Source organism: Triticum aestivum, chromosome 5B, assembly GCF_018294505.1.
Source record: "Triticum aestivum cultivar Chinese Spring chromosome 5B, IWGSC CS RefSeq v2.1, whole genome shotgun sequence".
Classification (NCBI taxonomy): domain Eukaryota; kingdom Viridiplantae; phylum Streptophyta; class Magnoliopsida; order Poales; family Poaceae; genus Triticum; species Triticum aestivum.
Window position 1 is genome coordinate 118,608,155 of NC_057807.1, and position 16,026 is coordinate 118,624,180.

General features: G+C 47.7%; 1 long non-coding RNA gene and 1 pseudogene across 1 annotated transcript; both read left to right on the forward strand.

The window, feature by feature from the left end:
• The first annotated feature begins 2,882 nt into the window (after positions 1-2,882).
• Positions 2,883-6,169, forward strand: LOC123110724 (uncharacterized). The gene is made up of 4 exons (XR_006453572.1): positions 2,883-5,116; positions 5,263-5,344; positions 5,515-5,586; positions 5,665-6,169. It is a non-coding gene; the product is annotated as an uncharacterized lncRNA (long non-coding RNA).
• A 20-nt stretch (positions 6,170-6,189) lies between these two features.
• LOC123114696 (nucleolin 2-like) lies at positions 6,190-12,388 on the forward strand (annotated as a pseudogene).
• Positions 12,389-16,026: the final 3,638 nt, after the last annotated feature.

Consider the following 16,026-nt stretch of genomic DNA (forward strand, 5'->3'; position numbering starts at 1 on the left):
ATCGCTCAATCGCTCGGGTTCAATAACGCGTAGCCTGCAGTGCAATCGCTCGGGTTCAGTTAGGCGACGCCTCGCTCGGGTTCAGTTAGAGCCCAACGCCTCACACACATGCGCGTACGTGTACGAGAGAACGCGCATCGCTCGGCCCCCGACCACCCACCGTAACCAGGAACTCCCCGAAATTTTCCTCACCCTCGCTTCTACCATGGTTTTTTCCGTCATGGACGGCCCAAAGAATGTCATGCAACTACGTCTTTGGCCCGCCCAGGACGAAAAGCCCATTTTCTGTCATGATTTTTTGTCATAGAAGTAGGAGCCCACCACATCTATGATAATACCGGGTTTTGTCACAATTATCGTCATAGAAGTGTCATAAGTATGACAATTTTTTTTTCGTTTGGCCCAAAATGTCACGGATGTGTCTTTTTTTTTTGTAGTGCCAACATCAACCATGAAGTCTGGATTGACACCTTCATGGTAGGAGGCGTGAACACCTATGCCTCCAGCCAGTCCTGGTGGACCGAGGGAGACACAACTCCGTGACTACCGATGGTCGCCGCCGAGCACGCTCACACGACGCCATGTTCGTGGTCTTCAACGCCAATCTGCCTGATGGACTCGCGATGTCCTGACCAACACCATCAACCACTATACCCACGAGAAGAGGGACCTCGTCGCCCGTGGAATCTGATCCATCCGATGCCCAAAATTGATCCGCCCGAGCACGAGCTCCAAGTCCTGGCCATCTTCGCTGCATAAGCACCCCGCACCGCCGGCCCGGACCTGGAAGAAGAGAGGCACCACCAGCACCCGCACCCTGTTGCGAACTGCCGCCGCCCAAGCCGTAGCGACTGACCCGTCGATCGATGTAGCCACCCTGCGACGGCCGAACCAGATCGGGGCAAGGGGAGATCCCTTCCATGACCTAGCCATCGCCTACCGGAGCCGCGAGAAGCATCCAAGGCCAACCAGATTCATTGACGACCTCGAGTAGCTCCCTTGCACCGTGCCAGCAGCCCCCGGCCAGATCCCTCGATGGATCAGGGCCACCACTACTCGCCTGCAGCATACCCCCTCCACCAACAGCCATGATCGCCTGGAGGCAGGCCACGACCGTCGACCCATGCCTACCCGACAAGCGCCGCTCAACACTCCAGACCGGCTGGGCCGCCGCTGTCCAGACCAACGCTAGCCCGCCGAGCACACACCACCGCACCTTCGGAATTCGCACAACCGCCGCAGCCCTGCCATCCGCCCACGCTACCGGCACGCCCGTCTAACATGCTGCCGCAGCACCCTCGACATGGTGCCGCCCCGCGTTGCACACACTATCTGGAGGGGAGAAATGCCCCACCCCCGCTGTTGCCCAAGCCGTAGCGGCTGACCCGCCGATCGATATAGCCACCCCGCGACGACCGAACCAGATCAGGGCAAGGGGAGATCCCTTCCACGACCTAGCCATCCGCCCAACGGAGCCGGGAGGAGCATCCAAGGCCAGCCAGATTCATTGACGACCTCGAGCAGCTCCCTTGCACCGCGCCTGCAGCACCCAGCCAGATCCCTCGATGGATCAGGACCACCACTACTTGCCTGCAGCATACCCCCTCCACCAACAACCATGATCACCTGGAGGCAGGGCCACGACCGTCGGGCCATGCCTACCCGACCTGCGCCGCTCAACACTCCAGACCGGCAGGGCCGCCGTTGTCCAAACCAACACTGGCCCACCGAGCACACACCACTGCACCTCCGGAATCCGCACAGCCGCCGCAGCCCTGCCATCTACCCACGCTACCGGCATGCCCGTCTGACATGCTGACGCAACACCCTCGACATGGTGCTGCACCGCGTTGCGCACACTATCTGGAGGGGAGAAATGCCCCACCCCCGCCGCTGCCCAAGCCGTAGCGACTGACCCGCCGATCGATATAGCCACCCTGCGACGACCGAACCGGATCGGGGCAAGGGGAGATCCCTTCCACGACCTAGCCATCCGCCCACCAGAGCCGCGAGGAGCATCCAAGGCCAGCCAGATTCATTGATGAACTCGAGCAGCTCCCTTGCACCGCGCCTGCAGCACCGACTATATCCCTCGATGGATCAGGACCACCACCCCTCGCCTGCAGCATACCCCCTCCACCAACAGCCATGATCGCCTGGAGGCAGGGCCACGACCGTCGGCCCATGCCTACCCAACCTGCGCCGCTCAACACTCCAGACCGGCAGGGCCGCCGCTGTCCAAACCAACGCCGGCCCGCCGAGCACACACCACCACACCTCCGGAATCCGCACAGCCGTCGCAGCCCTGCCATCTGCCCACGCTACCGGCACGCCCGTCTGACATGTTGCCGCCGCACCCTCAACATGGTGCCGCCCTGCGTTGCGCACACTATCCGGAGGGGAGAAATCCCCCCCCCCCGGCCCCCGCCGCCTACACTGACTGGGCTTAGCCCGACGACAACGAAGGGGATGGAAGGCGAGGAGGGGGAGGGAAGCGACAAAAGCTAGGGTTCACACCCGGCGCACATTATCGGGCAGAGACGAGTTTTCGATCAACTCAGATTCGTGTCCTAGCTATTCTAGTTGGGCAATTTTTTTTGACACTTGGTGCTAACGAAATGAGAAGTACATTGTGAATGTTTTCGTTCCATGTAGCATCTATGAACGTGGCATTTTTATTCTTTTTCTTTTTTGGCAGTATAGTAGCGTTTTCCTAACGGGAACACATTTTTTTCAGTAGCAAAAAAACACACATTTGTTTTCGCCACTCAAAAAAAGAAGAAGAGAAAAGACACGCCATCACCTGGACTGTTGCAACTCCCGTCCCGAGTACCCTAGTTGGAAATTTCCCCTGTCCGTCCCCAATTCGAGACGGAAATCTCCCGTTCCTCTCCCGTTTCGAGACGGACGCGCCGCCGCCGACCTCCTCCTGCCCACCCCGCTCCCGCTCCATATCCAGCCCCAAGCCCCCAGCTCCACTTTCCTTCTATATCCGCCGCCACGCCACGCCACGCACGCCACCTCGGCGAAGCCGTGTCCGCAGCTCCACTTTCCTCCGGCTGCCGCAACCGCCTCTGCCCCGGCTATAAAGGCGCGCGCCCTTTGGCCGTCCGCTCCTCCTCTCTTCCCAGGCCATGCCTCTCGCCTCGATTCGTCCTCGACTCCTGCCTCTCCTCCTCCCGCGTCTGGTTTCATCTTTGCTCCTCCTCGCTCGTCTCGTCCGTTTAGACTAGAAAGAATTGCTCGTCCTCGATTCGTCTGTTTTGAAGCGCGTCTGATTTGATTGATTTTGCTCGTCCTCGGTTCATCCGTTTAGATAGAAATCGCGTCCGGTTTCATTTTATCTGTTTTGAAGCGCGTCTGATTTGATTGATTTTTCTCGTCCTCGGTTCATCCGTTTAGATAGAAATCGCGTCCGGTTTCATTTTGCTCGTCCTCGCCGTCGCCCGTTTAGCATCGGTTCCGAGTTGATTTTACTCGTCCTCGCCGTCGCCAGTTTAGAGTCGCGTGTGATTTGATTCTGCTCGTCCTCCCCGTCGTCCGTTTAGAATCCCTTCCGAGCTGTTTTTGCTCGTCCTCGCCGTCGTCAGTGTGGAGTTGCGTGTGATTTGATTCTGCTCGTCCTCCCCGTCGTCCGTTTAGATCAGAATTGCGTCTGTTTTGATTTTTCTTGTCCTCGCCGTCGTCAATTTAGATAGAACGTCGTCTTGATTTGATTTTGTTCGTTCTCGTCCTAGTCCGTTTGGAATCGCGTCTGATTTGATTCTGCTTGATCCCCTGTGTTGTTGCTGGGTTCTTTACACTGATGCTCTCGCGTGTTCTTCGTGCCGTCTCATCGGGGGTATCCGTGGAGGAAGCGAGCGGTCGGTCGGTCGGTTTGGGTCGTCTGGTTTGCGAACTAACAAGTCTGTTTGAGAATTTCTGCGTGCGCTTTTGTTATCTGAGAGACGCTCACGTTCCTGCGTTCCGTGTTCGCGTCGGGCCCTTGTTCGCGTCTGCTTTTGAAATTGGATTGCTGTTTATCGCGCTCGTTCAGATCGGTTCCTATGTTCGGTCACCTCCGCTGTTCGTTACTTTCATATCTCAAACGCATGCGCCCTTTGATACTACTAGTACTTGATGGATGTTCAGATCTCAAATGCCGCGTTGTTCAGATCGGTTATTTTGATTGAAATTGGATTGTTGGCCCTCTGTTGATTCTTATTCTACTTGATGGATGTTCAGGGTGTTACTATGTTGTTTTCAATTGCTTACTTCTTGTCATGCTTTGCTCATGTTCCCATATATGGTGATGCTCATCATACGAGTACTAGATGAGGTGCTGCTAGTTAGTCCCCCTTAGACTTTGTTCTAGATAAAAGAGCATAACTCCAGAATTTTGTCATTACACACCTGGGCATATAATTCTGTTGTGAGCATAACTCCAGAATTTATTTCTGTGTGAAAGCTTGTTCATCACATGTTTTTTGTCAATGCTGCTAACTTTATAGCTTTCTGAGATTACTTCAGTCTTGCATGTATTAGCTTTCTGTTTGTGCCCCTATCTAAGTCTGTTTCTTGTGTGCAAGCACTCCATTCTGTGTGTGCCACTGTGTGTGGCTTGAGGTGAATATGTGTGGCTTGACTCTGTGTGTGTGTGTGTGTGTGTGTGTGTGTGTGTGTGGCTTGATGGTGAATATGTGTGGTTTGACTGTGTGTGTGTGTGTGGCTTGATTGTGTGTGTGGCTTGATGGTGAATATGTGTGGCTTGACTGTGTGTGTGTGTGTGTGTGTGTGTGTGGCTTGATGGTGAATTTGTGTGTGGCTTGACTGTGTGTGTGTGACTGTGAATATTGCATTTGCTTGATGGTGTGGCTTGTATGCTTTGTTGAATGACTGGTTGTATAACTTGTGTTTTATATTGTTGTGGCACGATTGGTTGCTGTTTGTTGAATGCGAACTCGTATCTTGACGAATAATCATCTATGCTAACTTGGTATTGGTAGTTCCTGATCACCTATTACTTGTTTAGTGTAGACTGACTATTCTTTTTTCTGAACTTTTTTGTGATTATGTCTTCACATTGCACTGCTCGATCCATATCGACATGCCCACGCTGTCTGATGAGGATAAAGATGTAAGGAACTCCTCCCAAGAATCTCTCTTGCTCTTTGTATTAACTTGACGACTAGGCTTTACATGTTAAAATAATATTTTTTTCATGAAACTGTAGCTCCTTGCTGTAACCCATTATATGACTTCATGAGCATGCACCACTTTCAGGTTATGAGAAAAATAGGGTGCCCCAACCAAGATTGACTTCCTCTCTCTTTCTTATACAAGGCATGCAGAAGATGTGTGGCAAGTAAGTAACTCATTATGTCAGATATTTAGAGTGTACTACTTCACAGTGCCATCTTTCCCAAGATTGAATTTTTTTATATTGATATTGGGTTGAATAGTATCACATGTTTGTTTGCATTTCATACTTTGGAAAATGTTCCTAATGTTGATAGAGTATTTTTCCTGCAATAGGCATGGGAGTTCCTCTCAAAGTTAGGTGATCTTAGCCAAACTCTGATTTTTGCCAAAATTGAGAATGTGGAGGTAATTTCAAGATATTCCTTCAACATTCCTCAGCAACTTGGATTTGTTTACCACCTATTGACTCCTTATTCCTTGCAGGGCTTGAACCATTTTGATGAGATCCTGGAAGAAGCAGATGGTATAATTCTGTCAAAGAGGAAACCTTGGAATTGATCTTCTACCTGAAAAGGTTGGTTATCTCAACCTTCGCAATGCATTATCTCTTAACATGTCGTCCTAGTATTGAAAAAATTAGAGAGAGTCACCCCAATGCATTGTTTCTTAAGGGTTGTATCTAAATGATGTTTCATCGTGGAGAAAATTAAAGAGTAGGAAAACAGGGAGTGCAAGAAAACGAGCTAAGAGCCGTATCTATATAAACATACAGCTCCACTCTCGTTCTTTCTTAATTATTTACAGTGCCACATCAGCATTTTGACTATGATAACGTGCTAAGAGAAGCATTGTGAGTGCCCTTGGCAGTTGTGAAGGCATTTTGCTTGATTAACATGTATTTTCCCCATTTGCATGAAGCTTAGTGATGATTTTATGTGCTTTACTTAGATTTGCTCTTTTTTAAAACAAAAATCAAGGGTCTGTATTGAGCACTACTTTGTTCGTTCTTTAGGTGTTCTTATTTCAGAAGTCTGCTCTGCACAAGTGCAACATGGCTGGAAAGCCTGCTTTTGTTACTCATGTTGTGGACAGTATGACGGACAACTAAGGCCTGCTCGTGTGGAGGCAACTGATGTGGCAAACGCGGTGCTGGACGGTTAGTTTTTGCCTCTTGCAGATATCTTATACTTTGGTGATCCTGTAAGTTTTTGCCTCTTGCAGAATCCAATGAAAGTTCTGATTCCGAAAGCTCTGACTCTGAGGTATTCATTTACCTACCAATTTCGGAGTGGAAGCTTCATCATTTAATAGCATTTTTAATTATCTTTTTGCCTGATTTCAACATGTTTCACTTCGTTTTCAGAAGCCAGCTACCGAAGTGAAGAATTCTGCGGGTTGCTACTGCACAAAAGAAAAACCAGGAATTGGACGGCTCTGACAGTGATTCTGATGATTCATCAGATGAGGTAAGAATCATATTTCTAGCAATGCATGTCTATGTGAGATAGTTACAAAAGCATAAAACATATTTCTTGCACTTACCATTCCCCTGATCTTGTCGTTTAATTCTGTGGAGTACTAATATTTCTTAGTCCTAACTGGAAAACCGTTTGCAGGATATGGCCACTAAAAAACCAGTAGCCAAGAAAGTGGTAGAATCCAGTGAAAGTTATGATTCTGACTCTGAGGAGGTATCAGTCTACTAGTTATATGAAAACTAAGGCTTCATTATTCTGTCTTTTATAATGTGATACTAACATTTTCAATATATTTCTAGGATACCACTGCTAAACCAGTTAAGAAGAATAAAAAATCTAGTGATAGCTCAGATTCTGACTCAGATTCAGATTCTGAAGAAGTAAGTTCTCTGTTGTACTTGTTTACTCTTGGTAACTTCTCTTGTGTGATATTTGTATTTCTTAAACACTGTTTTGTTTCTAGCAAATCTTTTGTCTATGTCATCTTTCTAATGCGGTTCCTTTCTATGTCCAGGATACCACTGCTAAAACAGTTTCTGTAAAGAAAGAAAAATCTAGTGGTAGCTCAGATAATGACTCGGATTCCGATTCTGATGAAGTAAGTGTTCTGTTACTTGCTTACTCCTGGTCACTTTTTTGTTGTGCAATGTTTAAAATTCCTTCCAATGTTTTGCAGCCAGCAAAATCTATTATTCCTGCTAAGAGGCTTCTGACAACAGAGAAAAAGAGAAACATGTACGCATTATTTTTAAAATTTTATTTTCTTGAAAGCATTGTCTTCTGTGATATTTGTTGTACATTAATTGATCTTGTTGTAGTTCAATATTTGCAGTCCAAGGATGATTCTGATGATAGTTCTGATGAGAGTGATGAAGAGCCTGCAGTAAAGAAGCCTAAGGAATTTTTGGTGTTTGCTTTTTCATCTGAAGATTTTGGTCTCTAAGGTTGCCAAGAAAGAAAGCAGTGGTGATGCTGACAGTTCTGAAGAGAGCCCCAGCAGTGATGATGAAAACGATCAATCGGTGTCAATGTGAAAGTCCAAGCAGAACGAAGTATGGTTTGAGTATATTATGCTGTTGTAATTTTTCCTCCTATGTTTGATGGTAATCAGGCTCTAACTATCTTCCTAATTTCAGGAACGAAGATCTGAATCACCCTCACCCCTCTAGAGAAATCAGTTAACTCATTCAAGTTCTGGAAATTCTTTATAGCTTTCTGAGTTTACTTCGGTCTTGCATGTGTTAGCTTTCTATTTGTGCCCCTTTCTTTGTCTGCTTCTTGTGTGCAAGCGCTCCATTCTGTGTGTGTGACTCTGTGTGGCTTGACTCTGTGTGTCTGGCTTGACTGTGTGTGTGTGTGTGGCTTGACTGTATGTGTGTGACTGTGTGGCTTGATTGTTTGTGTGCTTGACTCTTTCTGTGTGTTTGTGTGACTGTGTGTGAATATTGCATTTGCTTGATGGTGTGGTTTGTATGCTTTGTTGAATGATTGGTTGTGGGGCCTAACACTGCCTTTGCCGGTCCCAAGCCCGGATGTGAAAATGTGGAGGGAGCTGCGTATTGTTTGCATTATGAGTGTTGATAGAAATTACACAGTTTAGGTTACTGTGCTAATCGAATAGTGAATCTTCACATAATTTGTTTGCATGTGATTCCTTTCTGAGGTTGTACGAGGTCAGTGTTTTTCTTATACGATACCAAAGGGAAGCGACTGTGTGTGGCTTGACTCTCTCTCTGTGTGTGTGTGTGTGGCTTGACCGTGTGTGTGTGACTCTGTGTGGCTTGATTGTTTGTGTGCTTGACCCTGTGTGTGTGTGTTTGTGTGACTGTGTGTGAATATTGCATTTGCTTGATGGTGTGGTTTGTATGCTTTGTTGAATGATTGGTTGTGTATAACTTGTTTTATATTGTTGGGGCCTAACGCTGCCTTTGCCGGTCCCAAGCCCGGATGTGAAAATGTGGAGGGAGCTGCAGTTACCTCCTCTGTATTGTTTGCATTATGCGTGTCGATAGAAATTACACAGTCTAGTTTACTGTCCTAATCGAATAATGAATCTTCACATAATTTGTTTGCATGTGATTCCTTTTTGAAGTTGTACGCGGTCAGTGTTTTTCTTATACGATACCAAAGGGAAGCAAGTAACTAAGAACCTAGGCCTATAAAGGTTTGATTTTTCTTTCTTTTTGAATTTTTTTTACGGTGCCTTGTCAGCATGACGTGTATGGTGCTTTGGTTTTACTTCTGTGCGTGATTTTTTTAGGTGGAGAGGTCTGCACGTACGACACGTTTTGGATTTGTTTTGGAGTCCACCACTTTGATTGTCTTCTGACGCTTTGACTGTTTCCATCGTTGGTGACATGTGCTTTCTGGTTTTGACTGTGTCTCCTTGTTTGCCACGTACCATTTTTGTATGTCAGTTTGTTTGGGCCGATTTTTCTGGGCTCTTCTCGTGGTACGAGTGTGTTCCTTTCTTTTTTCTAATGCTGCCTATAAAGTCCTCGTGTTAGATCTTCTGATCGATCTGTTCCAAGTCACTCTGAATATATTCCTGATTCTGGCGGTGGATCTTCTGGTCGATCTGTTCTAAGTGCCGCTCAATATGTTCCTGGTACGTTTTGTTTAATTTATTTTTTCTGCTGTGTGCTTTTGCTGCTATATGCGTTGTGTTCATATTATTGTATGGTTTTTTGTGGTTAGTTTTGGATCCTAATGAAGCGCGCCGCCGTCGGCATGAGATTCGATGTGGGAAGCGTCCTATTTATTTATACAACCACAGTCCATTGGCTGGAGTCAAGGAAATTCTCAAGCATAAAACAGCATCTTCTTACTCAGCGTGCTTTTAATGGAGAAGTTGGTATTGAGCCTCTTGAGAAAATTACTGATGTGATGCTGCAGACAAAATTGACCAATACTTGGTGTGAAGGGGACAAACGTTACGTCTTCCCAAATTGTATAAAGCCTGCTGATTCAGAACCACCTCCACATTACTTGTTTACAAGTGGTGCCAAGGTATAAATAATTTGCAGGACATATGGGACACTAGCGATGGGCTTATTTTTATGGTCTAATTATTAGTGCAGTGCATAATACACTATTAATTTGCCCTATTGTGATTCACTTGCATGCAAAAATCTGCCCCTAATGATTTATTTCAGTACGAATAGTACCATGTCCAAGTTAACGGGTTTAAAGCTAAATAGTATTGTGGTGGACTTTAAATGCATAATAATTTTTGTACAACTTTTGTAAATCAAAGTGAACTAATTTAATCATGATAGAAAGGTTGGGCTGTTAGACTGAGTGGAGGTTAGTGCCTGGCGGCCTTGAGAAACTAAATAATTTACCTACGTCCGTCTATTTTTTTTAATGTTTATATAGTAATTTATGAAGAACAATGATTTCATATTGGTGAGAGAAATGGCATGGCTATGTGTCAATTTTTTCCAGATTTGTCAGTGAAGCAACCTGGATATCATTTACTTGAGACTTGAGGTTGCTTGTCATACTGTATCATTGTACTGGCAAATCTCCTGTAATCATTTTTCCCGAGCAGTGTCTTTTTTCATCTGTACACATGTTCACTTCTTTTGGATCTGGTGGAAACATCGGATGCTAGTTACTGAAAAGTTAATCCTTTTTGTTCCTGTTCATATTCGACTTGGATATTAACATGGCCCTCATTTCAAATCGATGTACTGGACTTGAATCATTTGCAGGATGAAGTCGAAGCGGCACGGATGGCAGCAATCAACAAGGAAATTAAACGTGTGTTGACGGAAGTTCTTCTGAAGGTTTGTCATTGCATGGACTTATTTAGCTAGGTTTATAGCAGAACATGTGCTTCTATTCTAAATTCAGCAAGACTGCCATTTCTTACTTTTGTACTTTTGTCATTCCAGGTTGCGGATGATCTTTTTAATGAGATCGCAACCAAAGTTATGAATGAAGATGATTCATCAGCTGAACGTGAGTGAATTATACTAAAACTTAATGTAAATAGGTAAATTACATTGCTGATTATCGCCTGTGTGTTGCAGCAAATGAGACCACTGGTGTCTCTAGCTCAAAGGAGCTTGGTCTGGGAGAATCAAAAGTCAAGACCACAGCTAAAGTTGTAGTCCCTGCTAAGCCAAATAATGTTAGCTCTACTGGTCGTTCTGATGGTACTGGGCTAAGTTCTCCTAAAGGTGCTCTTCTTGGTCTTGCTAGTTATGATTCAGATGACGAGGATGAGGGTGATGGTGATGGTAGGTTTAATTCCAAATTTATCATCTGAAATTAAAGTTGGTGCAGCTCATCCTAAAGAAAATAAGTTCTTGAAAAACACAAAGCGGACATGGCTTCCCAGAATTTATTTTCTGAAGGAGGAAGAGCTTATTATTAACTTTCTGAGTTTACTTCGGTCTTGCATGTTTTAGTTTTCTGTTTTTGCTCCTATATCTATGTCTGTTTCTTTCCATTTCTTGTGTGAACGCGCTCCATTGTGTTTGTGTGTGTGTTTGTTTGTGTGATGTGCCCTTATCTATGTCTGTTTCTGTCTGTTTCTTGTGTGCAAGTGCTACATTGTGTGTGTGTGTGCAAGTGCTACATTGTGTGTGTGTGTGTGTGTGTGACTGTGTGTGTGATGTGCCTCTATCTATATCTGTTTCTTGTGTGCAAGCGCTTGATTGTGTGTTGTGTGTGTGCTTGTGTGTGCTTGTGTGACTGTGTGTGTGTCTTGCATTTGCTTGATGCTGTGGCCTGTATGCTTTGCTGAATGATTGGTGTTGTATAACTTGTGTTCTGTATTGTTGTGGTTTAACACTGCCTTTTCCGGTCCCAAGCCCGGATGCGAAAATGTGGAGGGAGCTGCAATTACCTCATTTGTATTGTTTTCCTTAGAAGTGTGGATAGACTCTGTCCTAATCGAATAGTGAATCTTCACATAATGCCGTAGCATGTGATTCAAGCTCTGAAATGCATCCTTCCTTGCTGTGAAAAATCTAGCAAGTGTAATTGTCGTTAGAATTTGTCACATCTCCTAAATTAATCGCGTTGGTTTCTTAAATCTTGCCAGCACCGATGTTCTATCCTTATACACATTTTCTAAAAAAGTCATCCTTTTTTTATTTGGCTTAGGTTGAATTTTTTGGCTGTTTGATCTTGCAAGAATCTCAGCGTCGCAGGTGTCCCTCATTTGTCTGTCACTCACGAGTGCGTGTTGGGCTTATTTGTTGTTGAGCTTTTCATTTGGGTTGTGGGTCGCCCTCTCCTTGTTTGGATGTGGGGGTCTCCTTTTCAGTTATGTGTCATTTCTAGAGGGGTTGACCTGCTGAGAGGGAGAGGGAGAGGGAGGGGGAGGGAGGGAGGGAGGGGAGCTTATTGTTAACTCTTTCTGCGTTTACTTCGGTCTTGCATGTTTTTAGTTTTCTGTTTTTGCTCCTATATCTATGTCTGTTTCTTTCCATTTCTTGTGTGAGCGCGCTCCATTGTGTTTGTGTGTGTGACTGTCTGTGTGATGTGCCCTATCTATGTCTGTTTCTGTCTGTTTCCTGTGTGCAAGTGCTACATTGTGTGTGTGTGTGTGATGTGCCTCTATCTGTATCTGTTTCTTGTGTGCAAGCGCTTGATTGTGTGTTGTGCGTGTGCTTGTGTGACTGTGTGTGCTTGTGTGTGTATTGCATTTGCTTGATGGTGTGGCCTGTATGCTTTGCTGAATGATTGGTGTTGTATAACTTGTGTTTTGTATTGTTGTGGTTTAACACTGCCTTTGCCGGTCCCAAGCCCGGATGCGAAATGTGGAGGGAGCTGCAATTACCTCATTTGTATTGTTTTCCTTAGAAGTGTGGATAGACCCTGTCCTGTCCTAATCAAATAGTGAATCGTCACATAATGTCGTAGCATGTGATTCAAGCTCTGAAATGCATCCTTCCTTGCTGTGAAAAATCTAGCAAGTGTAATTGTCGTTAGAATTTGTCACATCTCCTAAATTAATCGCGCTGGTTTCTTAAATCTTGCCAGCACCGATGTTCTATCCTTATACACTTTTTCTAAAAATCAGTCATCTGTTTTTTATTTAGCTTTAGGTTGAATTTTGTGGTTGTTTGATCTTACACGAATCTCAGCGTCGCAGGTGTCCCTCATTTGTCTGTCACTCACGAGTGCGTGTTGGGCTTATTTGTTGTTGAGCTTTTTATTCGGGTTGTGGGTTGCCCTCTCCTTGTTTGGATGTGGGGGTCTCCTTTTCAGTTATGTGTCATTTCTAGAGGGGTTGACCTGCTGAGAGAGAGGGAGAGGGAGGGAGGGGGAGGGAGGGAGGGAGGGAGGGAGAGCTTATTATTAACTTTCTGCGTTTACTTCAGTCTTGCATGTTTTTAGTTTTCTGTTTTTGCTCCTATATCTATGTATGTTTCTTTCCATTTCTTGTGTGAACGCGCTCCATTGTGTTTGTGTGCGTGACTGTCTGTGTGATGTGCCCCTATCTATGTCTGTTTCTGTCTGTTTCCTGTGCGCAAGTGCTACATTGTGTGTGTGTGTGTGTGACTGTGTGTGTGATGTGCCTCTATCTATATCTGTTTCTTGTGTGCAAGCGCTTGATTGTGTGCTGTGCGTGTGCTTGTGTGACTGTGTGTGCTTGTGTGACTGTGTGTGCTTGTGTATGTATTGCATTTGCTTGATGGTGTGGCCTGTATGCTTTGCTGAATGATTGGTGTTGTATAACTTGTGTTTTGTATTGTTGTGGTTTAACACTGCCTTTGCCGGTCCTAAGCCCGGATGAGAAATGTGGAGGGAGCTGCAATTACCTCATTTGTATTGTTTTCCTTAGAAGTGTGGATAGACCCTGTCCTAATTGAATAGTGAATCTTCACATAATGTCGTAGCATGTGATTCAAGCTCTGAAATGCATCCTTCCTTGCCGTGAAAAATCTAGCAAGTGTAATTGTCGTTAGAATTTGTCACATCTCCTAAATTAATCGCGCTGGTTTCTTAAATCTTGCCAGCACCGATGTTCTATCCTTATACACTTTTTCTAAAAATCAGTCATCTGTTTTTTATTTAGCTTTAGGTTGAATTTTGTGGTTGTTTGATCTTACACGAATCTCAGCGTCGCAGGTGTCCCTCATTTGTCTGTCACTCACGAGTGCGTGTCGGGCTTATTTGTTGTTGAGCTTTTTATTCGGGTTGTGGGTCGCCCTCTCCTTGTTTGGATGTGGGGGTCTCCTTTTCAGTTATGTGTCATTTCTAGAGGGGTTGACCTGCTGAGAGGGTGTCACACCTGCACCCACTAGTGCCACGGTGGACCTGATCAGCCAATAGGAGGAGGAGGAACAAGTCATCGGGCCAAGTCAGCATCGGGACAGAGTGGCGAGAGGCTACTTTACCTGCCCCTGCGTGGGCGCGTGCGTGTGTGGTGTATTTGGAACTCTCTCTCTGTCATCTACCTGTACCTGAACCTTCCTCTCATCTAGTAAAGCTACTTTCCTCCTTCTCTGAATCTCTTCCCCTTTCCCCTCGTGCGATCTGTTCGTGTGGATCGTCACAACTGGTAATCAGAGCCTCCTGCGATCCCGGCCAGAAATTTTCTTCCTCCCACTCCGCCGCGAGATCGATCTGTAACATCCACTGCTCTGGGTGTTGATTTGCTCCGGCGAATCGACACAAAATCCCAAGCAGGGTTAGATCGACCGAGCCGGACGGCGCCCCTTCCAAACCATCCGCACAAACCAGGCATATCCTTCTCGCCATGGCCGAATCATCGGAGGAGATCAAGTCCATGCTCTCGTCCCTGCTCACCCGCTTCGACGAGAGCAAAATCGCAGGCGATAAGCAAACGGAGGCGCAGCTCGCCTTCAACAAGCAGGTCACCGTCGATCTCGCGCACCTGCGCCAGCAGGTGGATCTGACGCAGGCAGACGTCGACGAGGTTCGTCAGCAGCGCGACACCGCACCACCACCACCGACTTCGCCGCACGGCCGACCACCAAGTACACCCCGGGGGGGCCCCCTCACCGGCTCCTCGGCGGCCCCGGCGGATCTACATGCGCCGCAACCCCGCCTCGTCAACAACGGCCCTCCTCTGCTTCAACTCCGACACGAAGGGGGGCGTGTGGACGGCCCACACCACGGGGACTTTCCCCCGGGCCACCACGACATGGAGCTGCCACGGCCAGAGGAGTACTTCACCAAGCCTCCCAAGCATGATTTTCCAAAGTTCGACGGCTCCGCGCCGTACCTATGGATCGATCGCTGCGTCGCCTACTTCGAGCTGTACCGCGTGCCGCCACACAACTGGGTGACCACGGCGACGCTGTACATCGAAGGACAGGCAGCCCACTGGCTTCAGGCGTACCGTCAGGCTCACCGTGCTCTGGGCTGGGACGCCTTCTGCGCGGCGATCCGCGAAGAATTTGGGGCGGAGGAGTTCGAACTGGAGATGAATCAGCTGCTGCATCTACGGCAAACCGGCACGGTGGCGGAGTATCGATCGGCCTTTGAAGCTCACATGTACCATCTACTCGCCCTCGATGCCTCGCTGAGCCCGCGCTTCTTCGTCACCCAGTTCCTCCTCGGATTACGAGACGATCTTCGCGCAGCGGTACGCCTTCAGGCTCCGACCAGCATCACGCGCGCTTCGGTGCTGGCTCGCATCCAGGAGGAAGAAAACGACGTGCGCCGCCCACGCCCTCGACCGATCCCAGCCGGGCGGCCCCCGCCTCTGCCCGCCGCGATTCCCCCGCGATCACCCGCAGCGGCAGCGGTGGCTCGGCCGGCCAGCGACGAGTTCGCCCGCGAGCGTCAACTCCGCGACTTCCGGCGTGCCAACGGGCTCTGTTTCAAGTGCGGCGACAGATACTCCCGCGAGCATCGTTGCAAGCAACAGACGCAATTGCTCACCATCCAAGTGGGCGACTACGGCGAGGTGCTCACTGACGATGCCATGCATGCACTCGACCTGTTGGACGCACCGGAGCCGGCGCAACCTGCACCAGAGTGTTGCCTCATCTCCACTCATGCGGTCTCTGGCGGGGACTCACCGCGCACTATCCGCCTTCGCGCCATGGTGGGAAATCAGGTGATGCCGCTGCTCGTGGACTCGGGCAGCACACACAGCTTCATATCCCAGGCGTTCGCGGAACGGATCAAGGCCACTGGCATACCTCTGCCGCCCGTGGAAGTGCGTGTCGCCAATGGGGAGCGCCTGGTTTGCGACAGCATGATCCCGGCTGTCCAGTGGTGGTGCCAAGGACACACATTCAGTACGGACATGCGCCAGCTTGCGCTCGGGGCATACGACGGCGTGCTGGGCATGGACTGGCTCGAACAAAACAGCCCCATGAACTGTCACTGGCTGGACAAGACCATCTCCTTCGCGCACCAGGGCAAGACC